The following is a 17,948-nucleotide window of genomic DNA, read 5'->3' on the forward strand; positions in this document are numbered from 1 at the left end:
AGCTATGCCATTTTCAGATAAAGTAAGATTGAAACATTAATTATTTAACATTTGACTTCCTCTTACTGTGAAGGAAAAACCGGGCTGGTCTGACAAGATAACTCAGGTCTAGGAATGCGAAGGAGAGGCTGGGCTGGTCTAACAAGATAACTCACAAATCTAAGTATTGGAATACTGATCTGAGTTCTGCTAGACTAACTTGTAAATCTAAGTTAATTAGTGTTGGTTTGCTGTTTATGTTTTTTTGCTAGCCAGCTGGATTTTCAAAGATACATATCTGGCTTTGGAATGTTGGTTTGCTGCCTCCCCACCTCCACCTTTGTGACGATGCTGCTGCTAAAGCTGTTCCATGCCTATTGGCCAAATACCCCAAGCTTGTACTTTACCCTATAAAACCTCATGTGCACATCTTGAAGGTGCTCAGAGCTTTGGAGCAGAAGCCCCTCTGAGCCCGCTGGTGTAATACATCTGAGTACTCCAACCCTCCGAGTGGTGCTTGTTTCTTGACTGGCCTGTTGTTTCTGTAACATTACAGCGAAACTAAAGGTGTTTAGAAATATTAATAAATGGTTGGTGCCACCCTGAAAAATTCTCTATTATTAAGAAAAACATCTCAGTATCCTAGGAAAGTAAGGTGAATGTGTAAAGGAAGATATAAGGAATGGAATTGTATTTTGTTAATGGAAAATAGTAACTTTGTCCTGAAGCTGGTTACTTCTGAATGAAAGAGAAAATAAGGGACAAAATAATATGATATAAAAAGTTGTGGAAGGTTTGTGGCAGAGGAACCCTGAGGAAAGAGTTTTGTATATTGTCGGGATTGACTAAGTTTAGAATAAATTTGGTCAAAGTAAATGAATCTTAGAAGTAACCCAGTACAAGACCAGATTTGGTTTTCTCTCTGTTAAGAGGACAAAGTTTTCTTAAAATGTTAATCTGCCTTCAGTAACAGATTGTAAAGCTACTCATACTCCTTAAGTGATCTGTTCTGCCTTTACCTTTAAAATATTTTCTTGTTAATGAGTAAGTACTACTTTACAGTGATCTGTACTTTTATCTGACCAAGTGTTTTGAAAACTTTTAACAAGCTTCCCAAATATCAATTTCTGATTATAAAGTTCTTTTGCTCTCCAGTTAACTTTGGGATGCTACAGAGGGCCCCTGATACATCCCAAAGAGATTTTAAAGTAGTCAGCTTCATTTGGTATGTTAAATAACATGGAAAGTATTGTCAAATGAATAATAAATCTTCCTAGATTATATTGTATGAGAAAATATTATTAATACAGATATTCTAGAATTTACGTGGATTCCCTAAAATTCTGGTATATCTGAAATGTTACCAGTCATAATTCTGGTTATTGTGACCAGGTTTATTTATCAATTACAGTGTAATGGTGTTTAACCATGCTTTTAAATCTTTTGTCATTTATAGACAGTTATTGTTTTATTCTGATGATTTTACAAAATGCTTTTTCTTCAAGGAGATTTACTGGTTTCTAATAAATTTCAAACTATAGCATTAAACTAAACTGAGTAAAAATTTTAAAGGTCTGATAAAACTGATTTCATAAAACTGTTAACAAAAGGATTAGTTATGTGGGACTAAGTAAACTGATGAATATGGTTATAATTTTTGATTTTGTCTGAAATATTACTGGCTTTTAATCTGTTTCCCAGACATAAAGAAACTCTTCTCCTTAAGCTACTTATGACTCACAGCAATTTGATGAATTATACCTACGTAAGCAAACTTGGAACAGTTATCTTTTCTATGTGATCCCTCCAGAGACTGAAAACTCTTATGTCCCCAGTGGCTCTCTCAGATAAGTTAGAAAGATCATCTAACAGATATAGGAATCTCAAGGTATTTTAAGGACCTTAAAGAGAAAGCAATTTACCGAAATCTGTAAGGCAAAAATATATGACAACCCTTGACGTGGCTTTCCTGGCCTTGGGAAACCTTATTAAAATTCTAGTCTGAGACTCCTTATTAAAAGTTCCAACACAGCCAATTTAAAAGAGCCTATATGATCAAATAATCAGACTTAACTTGTAAACAAATTAATCTTGATTTGGCTATATTTGATAAAAATGAGGGTAACTTTAGAGAGAAAAAGATTATATTTTAGTGGATATTAAATTCTAGTTTTGTTGATTGAGGTCTATATTTACTAAGACACTTCCCAGATCTTTCCTTGCTGTTATATTACATTGCTGTAAAGTTTAATTAAATTATTAAGGACATTCTAGGTTTGTTTCTGAAGCTCAGTAACCTATCCTTGGGTAAAGATCTGATGCTCCATGACCTGCAACCAGGGGATTATACATACTGGAACAGACATGACTTAAAGAACTGTCTCCAACCTGAATGGAAGGACCCTTTACTGGGTACACTTAACTATGCCATACACAGTGAAAGCTAAAGGAAATTGACTTTTAGATTAGTTTCCAGTCAGAAAGAGCCCCTTCAGTGCACTGGCCTATAGAGTACTGCTCGCCTTAAAACAATGCTCAAATGGAGAAGAAGCTACCAGGCCAGGATGAGAAGAAGATGACAGTTGAGGTAGACAGCTGACCCAAGACACTGGACCAGGCCTGTTTACCAATTACTTTGATAATTGTTCATACTTTTGATTATGAACTAATCCAATTGTTAGGTTTATGGTAAATTACCTACATCTAGTACTTCTGTGTTACTTTGGTGGGTTTCCCTACTCCAAGGCTCTAACTAGATAGCTGCAGAAAATTTATTCTAAAAAGAAATGATAGTTCTGTTTAGGCCACTGTTGACATTACAAGGTGGGAGACCTCACCTGGCCAATTAATAATACCTGCTCTGAGCCTGACCATAAATATGAATTTTCTTATAAGATCACTCAAGCTTAATCAGAAACACAAGCAAAATTTTAACCCCAAAAATGTAACTCCTCAATGGTTAAATCCTTACTCATGACTTTATTAATGTTATTAGCTGTATTACTTATATCCTGTCTATTTGATAAGATTGTTGTCTACATTGTATAACTAGGCCTCCAACAAGATTGATGATGGCTAAACATCTTGAAGAAATAGATAAAATTTATAACCCTGCATAAAATAATTATAATAGTGTGATTCCAGGTATGGGAATGAGCAACAAGGGGTAAACATTTCCTGGATCATAATAGACTAGTAAGACAGGTGATCCAGAGAATTTTTAGTATCACCAGGGCCTGATCCAAAAACTAGCACTTTGAGTGGCATGTCAACAGATTCTTCACCTGATCTAGGAATGAGCCTTCCTAGCACCGTGGGACAAAATTGGTCACGAAATTGTTAGAGCAGGCAGATAGCTAGATATGAGCAGAGAAAGGGGGACACAGACCAAATGGCAGGAATTAGGCAGAAAGGAGGGGCACATGCCAAATGCAGGAAACCACACATCACGTGAGCAGCAGGGATCCTTGGGCAGAGAAAGAAAAGCTGGAATCTTTGGGCTGATAAGGGACCACACCTTTTGGCCTGGAGACCAACAAAGAAAGGTCAGAAAAGGCAGGAATTTCCAGTGTCCAAATGTAACCTGTTACTCATTATGCCCTCATTTCAATAAAATTAGCCTTGCATATCAGAAATACCCATCATGCACCGACACCATGACAATTCCGATCCAGACTAAATAAGAACAAAAATCCCTCCTCCCTTTGGGAAGGTGGAGTTGGGATGATAATCAGGGAATACGACCCCAAACCCTTCCCTCCCCAATGAATATTCCGCCCATTCATTTTTACCCCTATGTAACTAACTTGCCAAAGAAACTCAGGGCAGCTGCTCTCCCCTGAGAGTGTACTATCCATCCTTTAATAAATCCTCACTTTACCTTTTTAACCTCTAAGTCTTGTCTCTGAATTCTTTCTGGAACGGGACAAGAACCTGGAAAACTGGTTGCATCTATCAGCGACAAAATGTCTCCCAAAATATTGGTTGAACTTAGGACCAAGGGGGAGCACTGTGAACAAAAATACTGCAATGTGAGTGAAAATACTGCAACCATATCAGTAAACAAAGAATGCTGACACCAAGTCCTCAGCGGCTGCCACCACCCCCCAGTGAGGACAGGCCTGCAGCCCAGCCTCTGCAGCCACTCACAATGGTGCACTCTTAGCGGACTCAGAATAAAAAAGGACAGGATACTGGCCCTAGATAGCTAGGTGCTTGTCAAAGGAATGAATTCAGTGAACCCAAATGTTTGCTTCCTCCCACACATAGAAATGCACTAAATTCTTGAACTTGAGATGCCTGGTTTTCTTTAGATAACAAGTAATCTTTTATTGTTCCACCTACCTGGTCTTTGTTGTAAAGCTCCTAAATATCCTGGCTCCTCCCCTACCTCTTCAGAGCAGTCCCTCAGAGCCATCTGAGAGGCTGTCATCCCGGCTCGAGTCCTCCCACCAGGTAAAACATAACTCTTAACTTTTAGGTTGTGCATTTATTTCAGTTGACAATGGTCACAAGATACTGTTACCAAGCTCTAGTTCCTTGTAGAGTTCAGGCAAAGGAAAGAAGTCTGCTCTGGGCCCCTTCATTGGTTGTCAAAACTGTCGACTAAAAAAAAACTCACAACGTGAGTTTTGAGTTAAGTTTTATTTGGGGCAAAATGAGAACTATAGCCTGGGAGACAGCATCTCAGATAGCTCTGAAGAACTGCTTCTAAGAGGGAGAGGAGATCAGTATGTGCATGATTGTAGCAAAGGAGGACATGTGCAATCAAGCACACATTTTGGCAGTGTTATGGAAACGACAGGCCACTCAAGAAACAAGCACCACTCAGAGGGTTGGAGTACTCAGATGTATTACGCCAGCGGGCTCAGAGGGGCTTCTGCTCCAAAGCTCTGAGCACCTTCAAGATGTGCACATGAGGTTTTATAGGGTAAAGTACAAGCTTGGGGTATTTGGCCAATAGGCATGGAACAGCTTTAGCAGCAGCAGCATCACAAAGGTGGAGGTGGGGAGGCAGCAAACCAACATTCCAAAGCCAGATGTGTATCTTTGAAAATCCAGCTGGCTAGCAAAAAAACATAAACAGCAAACCAACACTAATTAACTTAGATTTACAAGTTAGTCCAGCATAACTCAGATCAGTATTCCAATACTTAGATTTGTGAGTTATCTTGTTAGCCCAGCCCAGCCTCTCCTTCACATTCCTAGACCTGTGAGTTATCTTGTTAGCCCAGCCCAGCCTCTCCTTCACATTCCTAGACCTGTGAGTTATCTTGTTAGACCAGCCCAGCTTTTCCTTCACAGCAGAAGTTTTGCTGCTAGTCATGAGGAGCAAATGTCTCCATTAATGATTTTAGTGCTTTTCTAGATATAAGATGCAAGAAATTGGGCACATAAAAATTTCTCCTGAAAATACCTATCCGAAGGCCTGTTCTGCCCGTTTTTCCCAGAGCACACAGTGCATCATGCCTGATCCCCACCCTGAACTCCTTTCAGGGTGTGTTGAAGTTCAGCAGCTGCAGCAGCTAGTGACTTCATTCTTGAAGAACCAGTTGGCCAGTGACAATTTTTAGTTAGCAGCACATTTAAAGTAGACTAAGCTAAACTATTGATGTTCAATAGATGTGTTAAATGCATTCCAACTTAGGGTTAAATACATTTCAACCTAGGATATTTTCAACTTAAAATGGGTTTGCTGGGCGATAACCATACCATAAGTCAAAGAAGATCTACACTTCCTTTTAGACCAGTATCAGAAATATAACTCATTGACTTGTACATGACTCCTTACAATTTCAGTTTTTATAAATATGGTACCTTTGCTAGAGTCAGAAAAGCCATTTTTAGGCTGTTAACATTGTAATGTGAACGAAAAATACTGCAAACCGTATCAGTAAACAAAGAATGTTGAAACCAAGTCATCAGCAGCTGCTGACACCCCCCAGGGAAGACAAGCCTGCAGCCCAGCCTCTGCAGCCACTCACAATGGTGCACTCTGAGGGGACTCAGAATAAGAAAGGAAAGATAATGGGCCTAGATAGTTAGATGCTTCTCAAAGGAATGAATTCAATGAGCCCAAATGTTTGCTTCCTCCCATACATATAAAAGCACTAAATTCTTGAACTTGAGATGCCTGGTTTTCTTTAGATAAGAAGTAATCTTTTATTGTTCCAACTACCGGGTCTTTGTTGTAAAGCTCCTATATATCCTAGCTCCTCCCCTACCTCTTAGTAGCCTCAGAGCAATCTGAGAGGCTGTCATCCCAGCTCGAGTCCTCCCGCTAGGTAAAACATAACTCTTAACTTTTAGGCTGTGCATTTATTTCAGTCAAAAAACTAAATGGGCTGACTGCATATGATGGTCCTTCTTGGTGGTCAGAAACAATGAACTAGATGATAATGGTGAATATTTAATGAACTAGCAAACATTTAATGAGTTACTAGGCAATAATAATACTAGCTAACATTGACTGAACACTTACTATTAGATAGGCCCTTTGCTTACCTGCACCACCTTCATTCTACCCAACGTTACCTCCATTGTATTCCTAAATGTGGAAGCTGAGGTATGGAGAGGTGAAGTAATTTGCTCAAATCACCAAGTAATATGAGGGCATGCCTTTTATTTCCCATGTTTACCATCCCTAAGCCCAGTATAGCATGTATTTGGCAGTCAATAATATTAAGGAAGTAAATTCGAGTTGTAGTTTATAAAAATAGCCACAAAAAAATTTTTTTAACACTTATCCCATTGAGAGACAGAAATCTATGTTTTCTATCCTTTGAATCCGGTGGATTTGTGACTTCTTCAACCAATTATGTGACAGAAGTGATACTGTATGATTTTGAACACAAAGTCACAAAAAGTGATACACCTTCCTCCTGGCTCTCCTGGGACACCCCTTCTGGAAAAAGCCAGCACCACGTAAGAATTCTGCCAACACTGAGAGCACCGTGCTGCAGACACCATGTGCAGGCACTCTGGACAATAGTCCCAGCTGACCCCAGCCTTCCAGCCACCCCTGCCAAGACACCAGAAGAGCAGGGACATCCTCCTGTGCCCTGCACACCAGCCCATCCACCAGTTGAGTACACAGAATGCCTTCATTTGAAGGCACAAAAAAAAATTGCTCAGCAAAAGCCTTGTCCAAACTTCTGATCCAAATATGTGACCTATCCTAAAAGGGTTGTGATTGTCGCTAAGTTTGGGGGTAGTTTGTTCTGCAGCCACAGCAACTGGAACATCCAGAGACTAGAGAAGAGAGATCTGTCTTTTGGTCTCTTTATCCTGAATGTTGAGAGACCAAGAGTGTACCGGGTGAAACAAGATTACACATACACAATACAGCTACACATTCTGGTAAAATTCAAATTTTAAGGACAAAGAATCCTACAATTATCCAGGATTTCAGGTATAAGTCTGTCTCCTGCATTAATAGGAACTTTAGTTTCCAGATACTAATTCTAATAAGGTCTCCAGTCATTGTACCAACCCAAAAACTTTCTTGCATTTGAAAATGCATCAATAGAACTCATTTCTCACTGACTCATCACAAATTAAAGTACATTTCCCTCCATCACCACAAACACTTGAAAAAGAAATCACAAGAGCATCACAAGATTGAGTTTGCAGGCCATATAAATCAAAAGATTTTGGCAGTTTTGAAAAATTTCAAACTTTGTTTCTAAAACTTCTTAGAAAAACTTTAAAATTATACCAGTGAAGTTGGGTTTGTCAATGTATGGGTTCAGCTCCCTCTGGAAGATGTAGAGGGAAAAAGAAGTCTCCACCATTCAGGATTTTTTTGTTTGTTTCTTGAGGTTTCAAATTCTGGTAATTCACCTTTCAAGAGCTTTGTATCCTAAACGTGTGAGATTCCAAAGCCAAGCAGAGTGTTCTGTAAAGAAAGTCTCATTGCCACAAGAAACTCAATTACAGTAGAACTTAACAAAACTTTTTACCCCAAACTTGAAGAAATAAGCAATTTTGATAGAGCTCTATACGCAGCACTATGCACAGTGTGATGCCTTACATTATCACAGATCTTATCAGGACTCTTACATAGACATCTGTCACAGCCATATTCTAATTATGGCCTTATTTAAAGAGTTTGTAGGACAATGTTTAATTTTGCTTGATAATTTCAAAAATTATAATAGACTAGATTTAAAGGTGTGGCTGCACATGGTGAAGTCAAAAGGATAAATATCTTGATTTGTTACTGTCTTACTATGTAGAATGGAGGGTCCCTCCCCAAGAACCCACCAACAGTTTTAATGGCTGATTTGTCCTTCCTTCCGTACTCCCTACATCAAAGAATGTCATCAGCATTCATGATGATCTAAATTACATAATATCTAAGCCCCAAATAGCCACTCCTTGATTTCCAAATACACAATCCATCACCAAAGTTCAACTTCCACAAAACAGAACCCCAGTACGTTGCTAGTGGGAACATAAACTGGTGCAGCCACTATGGAAAACAGTATAGAGGTTCCTCAAAGGATTAAAAATAGAACTACCATGTGATCCAGCCATTTCACTCCTGGGAATCTATTTGAAAATAAAGACACCTATTTGAAAAGATACATGTACCCTAACGTTCATAGCAGTATTGTTTACAACAGCCAAGATATGGAAGCAACCTACGTGTCCATCAGATGACTAGATAAAGTATATATACACAATGGAATATTACTCAGCCATATAATAGAATGAAATTTTGCCATTTGAAGCAACATTGACAGACCTGGAGGGTATCATACTTAGTGGAGGGTACCATGCTTCGTGAACTAAGTCAGACAGACAAATACTGTATGTTATCACTTACATATGGAATCTAAAAAGATACAACAAATGAATGTATGTAACAAAACAGAAGCAGACTCACAGATCTAGAAGACAAACTAGTGGTTACCACTGGGGAGAGGGAAGGAGGCAGGGGCAATATAGGGGTAGAGGATTAAGAGGTACAAATTACTATGTATAAAATAAGCTATAAGGATATATTGCACAGCACAGAAAATACAGCCAATATTTTATAATAGCTTTAGAGTATAATCTATAAAAATTTTGAGTTACTATTTTGTACATCTGAAACTAACATTGTAAGTCAACTATACTTCAATAAACAAGTAATAAATAAAAAATTCAACTTCTACGTGTCCCTTTTTTTTTTTTTTTTTTTTTTTAAGAAACCTCAGACTTTTGTCTGATTTCCCAGCTTCCCCTTTCATAAGTTCTGGCTGCACCAGACCTATTTTTCTAAAATATAGATGCCACCATGCCAAGCCTTTGGGTAAGACATATGGATGCCATTCAACAGCCAGCGTTTATGCTCCTTATTAGCCTAATATTCAAGGCCCATCACAAGTCTGTCCTGTGCCTCTAGCCGGTCACAGAATTTCAGGCTAGGCACTTCTAATTCCTATCTCAAACTAGACCCAACCTTAATCAAAACTAAGCTTGAACTTTGGCTGAAGCTTTTGTTAGCCCACGTGCTTTTCATCAATTGACTTAATGGTCTTAACCCTGCCTTGTGTCCTGACTCTCCCTGACTCCATCATATCCAACCAACAGAAAGAGCCAAGCCTCCTTCCCTGAGCCTAACAAAGAAATCTAATAATCAAATTCACCTGTATCCTTTCGAGGAGCTCACTGACAGTATTTTCTGAGCTCATTTGAAAATATTGTTTACACCAGTCCATGGCTGTAAGTGACAAAGCTCAAGAGGGAACATGGGAGATTCCCAGAAGGTTGTGCGATGCTATGGGGAAGTCACCAGGCGGACGGCACCTCCCTCCACCCCTGCATCTCAAGCATTCCCAGCACACAACTACAGACCCTAAACTCCCAGAACATTAACAGGGGAGCTAGAAAAACATAGAAAGCAGCGGGGTGAGAATGCGGGAGTGAAAGGCAGGCCACCTGCATGGGTGTGTGACCTGTCTAGCACAGGGCTCCGCATACAGAAGGGCCTGTACTTGGTTTAATGCTCATTTCTGTCTTGAGATTCTCTGTCATTGTATCAGATTTATTGTATAATTTATGTAGCCAGTTCTGGTCAGAGGGTTTGAAGCCTGGCACTTCCAGCCATCTTTAACCTTCCCTAAGGGAAGACTTGATGTTGGATTTTCTTCAACTTTCTACAACCCAGATCTGGCCATAAAATCTTGCAGTCCTATCTCCCCCTAAAATTGGTTACAAGGTCTTGTTGGGCTGCACCTCCAGAGGCCTGCAAGCCTTATAACTGCCCGGGCTTGTGACCAAAGAAAGCCCAGAAGCAGCGACGGAGACAGTGACAGAAACATCAGCTTACTGGGCATCTTACCAGTCTGCAGCAAAGGTCCTGGAGTGACACCCCACCGTGTGCGCAGACAGCAGGCAGGACGAGGCGGCAATCCTCACTACTCCCTGAGGCAGAAGGCGGCTTCCACTTACAGGGGGATTAACGGCAGGAGGGAACTGATGTCAGGTTGGCTCATCAGTTACCAGGGAAACCAGCGGCTGGGGCAGAGGGCAAGCACGCAGCCAGTTACAAATTAAGCCCTATAATTAAGACAATTGGAGAGTTATGTGAGTGAAGCAGGGCCTGGTGGAGCAGGGCATGTACGGAGAGCAAGAGAACAGCCATCCTGAGTGGCCTGACCGTACACTCCCCCCGAGGAGCCCTGCACGACCCTTACAACCCTCACAATCCTCGTCTGCCCCTCTTCCCGAGATCCCTTGCGTCAGGTATGTAAGGTGCACTATAACCAGATACCACAAATGCGATACAGACCACGCCTAAGGGTATCAAGAGCAAGAAACCTAGTCTGCTAAAAAGAGTGACTTCCAATAAGTGGGCAAATTGAGCCAGGCGCTTGGCAGGCAGGACAGGAGGAAGGTGAGAGTCTTCAGCCGTCTTCACATGGTCACATTAGCCAGGTCAGTTTTCCATGGCATCTTGCTGCAGACACTGAAATCAGACTCATTTTTTAGGGAGACCACGGTTGTTGCTCAGTCTTCGAACAGATTCCCTCTGCTCAGACTAGGGACAAAGTGTGAGATGTGAGATGTTTATAACAGGCACGATACAGGGAAGATCATGACCGTTAAGCAACATACAAGCAGTAAGTGCATTCTGAGATACCACCCCTGCCTGTGGTTTTGGTCCTGGCCTGCAGTACCGTATCTCCTGTGTACCCGCAGTGCCCACAGCCAGTCCCGAACACTGGAGAGGTGGTGTCACAGACCTCAAGGTTAATACAGTGGTACCTTTCTCCAGTAGGAGGCCCAAATTAATTACTGCAGCAGTTGTAGATAGGGCCTGGTAGAAGGCAGGTGGAATTGACAAGGTCCTGTCTAAGCCTATTCCTCCCCAACCACAGGGACTTACCTGCCAGTTCCAGGGCTATTTTATAATATGTTCCCCAGGGGGGAGATCCTATGGTTATTGTCCTGATTGACGGTTGGCAATGGTCCTTCGGTGGTCAACAGTTGAACTCGGATTGTGTTGACTAGTGCCTCCGGGTTAACACAGCAGGGGCACTGGTGTGATTATTCCTGGGATGCTCAGCTACAGCTCACAGGCCTTGAGTTAGCCCCTTAGTTCACATGTTGGAGAGTGGGTTTCCCATCCTAGCTGTTGTTTAAGTAGTTCATTCACCCTTTCCATTAGCCCAGCTTCAGTGGGGTTGTAGGGCAGGTGGGAAAGCCAGTGTATATGATTTTTATTGGTCCATTCCTGAACTTCATAGCCAGTGAAGTGGGTTCCTTGGTCACTATGTCCATGGGGTTCCCATGTGTCATGCACAGCTTTTCTAGACTCTGAATGGGGGGGTTTGCATTGCTCGATGACTCGGGTAGGCCTTCTACAATGTCTTCCACAGGTTGTAAAGCACTGTAGACTGCATACAGCTGTTGCTGTCCCCTTCCTTAGCTGAGACCAGAAGCCCAAGGTACTCATTATTTTGCCATTGCCACAGGCCCCAATCAAACCCTTCCAGGTAACTGGCCAGGTCCAATTCACAAGCCTGTCCCTAAGTTAATATTCCTAAAGCCTGTGTCTATAATTGTTTACGGGTGGTGGGTTAGGGGTATGTTTGTCTTATCTGATTAGACAACATGCAAGTATATGATGGATAATCCAGGTCCTTGCATTTTTGTCTGTATTCACCAGCCATCCCTGTGCAGTCAGATGAACCACGAGTGTGGAGCTGTTACCTTTTTTTGGGAGTCGGGGTAATTAGGGTTATTGATTTTTTTTTTAGAGGAGACTGGGGATCCAGGACCTCATGCATGTTAAGCATGCACTCTACTACTTGAGCTATCCCCTCCCTCCGAGGCTGCTACTTTCAAACTGGAAAGAGACTCTGAGGTTAATAGGGTATCATGAACATAATGGAAGAGAAAGACATCTCTCATGCTAGTTGGCTGCCTCCCCTCTGCGGGAGGGAGCTGCTCTTCACCTATATCCCGTGGGGCAGGCACCTCTATGGCCTCGCCCCAATCTTCTTCTTCCTCAGTGGGGTCCCATACCTTAACCATAACCATCCAGACTCTCTCATTAGTCCCCATTCTTCAAGGGCAGCTGCCACAGGCGCCCACATGCTAGTGGATAGCCACCTCAGGTTCCCCCCCTCAACTTCCCATTCCCTCTCCTTATTTCCGACATCTCAGCACTCACAAGAGTTTCCTTGACATTCTGGCTGGCTAGTCGCTTGTTGGGCTGCATCCCAAAGGCCTGCAAATCTTGTGGTTGCCCAGCCTCAAAACCAGAGAAAGAGCCCAGAAACAGTGGCAGAGGCATCAACAGTCTACTGGATAGGAAATCTTACCAGCCTGAAGCCAAAAGTCCTGGAGCTACACCCACCTCGAACAGACGGCAGGCAGGAGGAAGCGGCAATCTCGCCCCGCAGGGGAGGAGGCTACCATTTATAGGGGGAAGTGACGTCAGGTTGGCTCATCAGTTACCGTGGAAACCAGCAGCTGGGGGAGGGGGCAGGTAGGTAGGCAATTAAGCCCTATAATTATGACAATTGGAAAGTCCTGAGGGTGAAGCAGGGCCTAAGGAGCAGGGCATGTACAGAGAGCAAGAGAACCATACAGCTATTTTGCCAGAGTTCATTTTACTTTACCACTTGCTAACCTTGGGCAGCTGATTTTCCGTGATTTTTCTGATTCCTTCAGTGAGCAAAAGGATCCAGGTGGAATTTTTTTTTTTGAGGGGTGGCCATATTATTTCCCAGTGTTTTCCAATAGTGATGATAGAATCAGTTGCATTGTTGGGAGCTGATTTTGCATATTTTTGGCCTGAAGATTCAGATGGAGAGATTGGTGCCTTCAGCCCAGCAGCTTAGAGGTGCAGAACGCTTCAGCTGAGTGCACAAGACCATTGTAACTTAGGTTTTTCTGGTATTTCTGATTCCTTGAAGCTGAGATGAGTCTTGTTGGTTCCCAGTGGTATTTTATTTCCTGTTGTTGTCTTATTTGTCCCAGGACAAGTCTTTGACAGGGTTCAATATATTATGCAGATAAACAAAGCAGCTCCTGATGGAGACCTGGTTGTAAAGTCACACAGTGGGGTCTGGAGCAGCCGATAGAGGGGTCAAGGGACAGGGTGTCACTTCTTGCTGTTTGACCTAGATTCTCTGGTTAAAATCCTAACATAAACTCTGGAGGGATTATGAAATCAGCCAAAATGGACCTGGAAATCACCTTTCTGCAGCAATGCCAATTAAGAAGTGAACACAAAGTATTCTTAATTCATGCCACGTAGCCGAGGGGACAGTGACAAAGCAAATTGAGAACACGCAGTGTCACAGGAAGCCAATGGATAAACTATTTCATAGGAGTTATAATGAGATTAAAATACTATTTCTCTCCTTAAATCTTTTCAAATTATACACACAATTGCTTTACAATCAAACTGTTATTGATGCTTCTTGGTAAAGAAGGGAAATAACAGATCACAAAAATATCACTACACTTTAGCCTAGCAAGAGGAACAGAAAGTAGACGAACACAGTCAAAAAGTCCAACAACAAGCACAACCAGACAAGGTAAAAGCCATGACCTTATGTCATAAATTTAAAAGCTGACAAGCAAGAGAAGAAACAGCGGAGGGTTAGTGAGGGCTCTTCTTCCCACCCCACCCCCACTCCTGCTAGCATCATTATTGAGTCAGAAAAGTCCAGAGACTTCTGCTTATACCGTCTAACTATGGAGAGAAATAGACTAGATAAATATTGTTACTTTCTGGTGATTAGGGAAGGGTTGGGGAGTGGGAAGAGCGGTGGGGTGAGACGGAGGAAGGGAAAATCCTGGACTGACTCTCTGGTAGAACACAGGCTCCCAGATCTGCAGGTCCAGGTTGAGAAAGAATCTATGTCATGAAGACATTCTCCCATGAAGTAGAGTAAGCTCTTATTAAAGAGGTAAACTCCATTAGTGAAGATTTAACACAATCTCAGAGGAGATAGCATAGTCTGTTTTTCCAGGAAAGGCTGCAAACAGCTTTATCTGCATTGTTCTCACATTTGAGATACAGGAAAGTGGTTAGACCTCAGTCCCCAGTCTTGAAGTACAATTCCGAGGCAAGACAGATTAATGAAAACAAGGCACAATATGAAATTTATATTTGGATTTCTAATAATAGATATTAATAGAAATTACATTTCCTCCATCTCCACAGAGCCGAAAGCCTCCCTCTCAACCTGGTCATGAGATTCAAAGAGTGAAAAGTGCCCTAAAACCCAGGAGGACAAACACCAACTCCCTTCTCAGTGGTGAGCACCTTGAGACATTCTGATGGGAGACCCAGAGGCCACTAAAAGAGACTAGTGAAAAATAAAACGTAAGAAGATGAAATTGGATCAGGGAGCGTGAGCATTAAGAAGAAAGTGGGCAGAGAAGGAGTGAAGGGAGTAAAATCTCCAAGGAGCTCCACCAAAGGTGGGCTGGGTCTGCCCGGACCACCGCCACATGGCCAAGTTAAGGGGCACCACCTGGGGCAGAGTTTGAGTGCCAGTCTAACAGGAAACATAACAAGATGAGGAAAACCACCCAGAACTCCTCCCTATGGTTGGAAGAAATGTTTTGATAACTTACGTTAAAAGGTAAATTGAGGCATATTAAACATTTTAAGGGTTTATTTGAGCAAAAATAGATTCCAACCAAGCAGCACCAGAGTGATTACAAGTGCTGCACCAACAGGAACCAAGAGAAAGACTTATCAGAAAGAGTATGGATGCAAGGGAAATAAATTATTTGATTGGCCATAGCTTAAAGCCTAGTCAGCTCTTTGTGATCGGTTGTCCTCAGCATTTTGATTTCATAACCTTGAGGATTTTACAGGCTTAAATTTTAGTTTGCTTACATAGGCCACCATGGCATTATAGCCACATCAGTCTAATGACGTCCTTGTTTAATTAATTTAACGCTTGTTTGGGATGGGGTCTGAGAACTCCTAAAAGATGGTCCCAAGGGTAAGGAGATGAGGGTAGGAGAGCGACTGAAAATTTGGGGCCGGTCTGGGAGTGCTCAGGACATGGAGGAAGGGCAGGGAACTTTCAAGCTAAGAAGTGGCTTTTCAATTTCTCAGCTTGAAAGTGAGGTTCCAAAGCTCCAGCTGGAATTGCAAATCCTGCCTGAACTGCATCAAGACCACGGAATGCCACAGAAAATTAGGTGAGGAGGGAATTTATGACATACAAATAAAGAAAAATAACTCCCAACCTGTATGAAAACATCAGCTCCATGTTGAAGTATGACTCCCACAAGGAGATGGCTGAAGACCTGGAAAAAGAATGAGGAAGACTGATTTCTTTCCATCCAGGGCAGATTATCTCCAGTGAGCACAAACTCAAGAAAGAAGGCTGGCAGATCTGTCAACCGAAAGAAAGCTCAAAAAGCTAAGAAAAAGAGGTCATATAGACAAAATTGGTAGAAACAGAGTTTAAATTCCAGGTTTTTCCAAGTTGCCCTTCTGCCCTCACTATTCCACACAGAGTCCTGGGCAGAGGCCTGAGAGGATCAGGAGAGCCTTGGGATGATCAAACGGTAACACTGTGAGGACCAGGGATCCAGGGTGACGTGCAGGTGATTCAGCTTTCCCAGCAGCTGACCTCTTAGCATCCACAACCATGGCATCTAACTGTGTTTTCTCTCTTCAAAAATAACTACTTCTTTTTAGTTCAACTGCAGTTATTTAACTGATGCTCCATTTGCTCTTATGGAAGTTTGATTGAATTGTTTTTCCCCAACAAAATATTTAGTGAATACACAATGCTTATGAACATATTATTTCAACTACCTTGAACACACTAGAATTTAACAGCATAATAATGGTATTTTGATTGAATAAACAGTCTACTATTACTTAAACCATAATTGATGTTTCACATGACCAGGTGGAGTCATTTTAACAATAAAGACCATTTTTATAGGCTCTAAGGATGTTATTTAAAGTGTGTAAAAGTAATTAAATTTACCTCAATACGTTTCACTGGTTTTAAAAGCAACACAGACAATAACTGCAATATTGGAGCTAAACTATTTTTAATGGTTTAGCCCTAAATTTATAGATTAATTTAGAGGAGTTGATATTTTGTAACCATTTGTTTTTTATTTTGCAATTTCTTTCTAATCTTTGTTATGTTGTTTGGCATATTCTATGTTGCTTAAATGCTTATAAATTTTATGCAGTCAATATGAAAGTTTTCTCTTTAAAAAATTAAGCCAGAGAGGGGAGGTATAGCTCAGTGGTGGATTGCGTGCTTAGTATGCGCAAGGTCCTGGGTTCAATCCCCAGTACCTCCAACTGAAATAAATAAATAAACCTAATTACCTCCCCCTCCCAAAAAAACAATAAATAATTTTCTTTAAAAACTTACACCAGTTTACTCATTTTATATAGCATATAAAATAATGTGTTCTAGAATTTCATATTTAATTAAATTGTTAAGTATTCCGAATGCATTTTTCTATAGAAACTCTGTCAGATTCTATAATAAGCATGCCTAAAGAAGTCTATTTAAACCTCCATGCCACTGAAATGAGATGAAATTGTAGCTTCTGTGCACTACTTGATTAAGAAACAATTTTTAAAGTATCCATTTCATGTTTGAGAACATTGAACTAGCAGAGGATGAAGAGGCAGAAGGAGGCTTCTGTGAGAGGATGAGGAGGACTCACACATTCTGGAGGGCTTCAGAGTTGATGATACTGGTTCCAGAACTTATATTTTCTTTTACATGGGTCACTGCATTTATTAGCCAGGACTAATTTTATTTTGGTAACAGGTGAATGGAGAGAGAGAAAGAGAAAGAGAAAGATTTCTCAAATTTATGGGGCACAAATTTGAATATAGTAGGAAGAAGTTGATAAAGAGAATGTGGGGATGCTTGTGAGAAGGCAATGATCTGAGTGGAATTTATTAAAAAATGGCACAGAAAATGGTACAGAAAAGAGGAGGACTTTCACTGAATGTCTAGACTCATAAAATAAAATCTTGATTTTTTTTCTGATTGATTAAGCTGCTTTTCAAGAAGAATGTAACATCTCCAATGTTTATAGTCCCCCTGCTACACCCTACATTGCCTATTTATACATCTAGCTTCAATTTGTTAGTTCTTCATTTGTTTGTTTTTTTACTCATAAATCCTTTCTGGAGCTCCTAATAACAAGGCTGCTAATGACTCCCTTGGTGGAAGGCAGAGGGCAGAGGACACCCAAATTAGCCCTGCCTCTTCATTTTCTCCATTTCTTTTTAATATTGCTTGATTATTTACAACTGCGTGAGAGGATACATACGCCCCCTTACAAGGATGATTAAAACTAGTTCTCTCAAAAACATTTCATTCTGCGATCTAACCATTAGAACTGATGACCAAATTTCAATTTTTCTTACACGAAAATCAGTTGGCAGATGATGTCCTCCTAGTTTTATTAGGTTTACATTAAACAATTGTATACAACAGGCCATTTTT

General features: G+C 41.1%; 1 long non-coding RNA gene across 2 annotated transcripts in view; it reads right to left on the reverse strand.

The window, feature by feature from the left end:
• The window catches only part of LOC105107019 (uncharacterized), a 75,590-nt gene that overhangs the window by 31,329 nt on the left and 26,313 nt on the right, over window positions 1-17,948 (reverse strand). For both annotated transcript variants that reach the window (XR_838814.3, XR_010378186.1), the window contains exons 3-4: window positions 15,697-15,756; window positions 10,310-10,527 (exon numbers count right to left, since the gene is read on the reverse strand). This is a non-coding gene — a long non-coding RNA (uncharacterized LOC105107019). The remainder of the gene's footprint in view (window positions 1-10,309; window positions 10,528-15,696; window positions 15,757-17,948) is intronic.

This window comes from Camelus dromedarius, chromosome 3 (genome assembly GCF_036321535.1).
Source record: "Camelus dromedarius isolate mCamDro1 chromosome 3, mCamDro1.pat, whole genome shotgun sequence".
In the NCBI taxonomy this organism is placed as follows: domain Eukaryota; kingdom Metazoa; phylum Chordata; class Mammalia; order Artiodactyla; family Camelidae; genus Camelus; species Camelus dromedarius.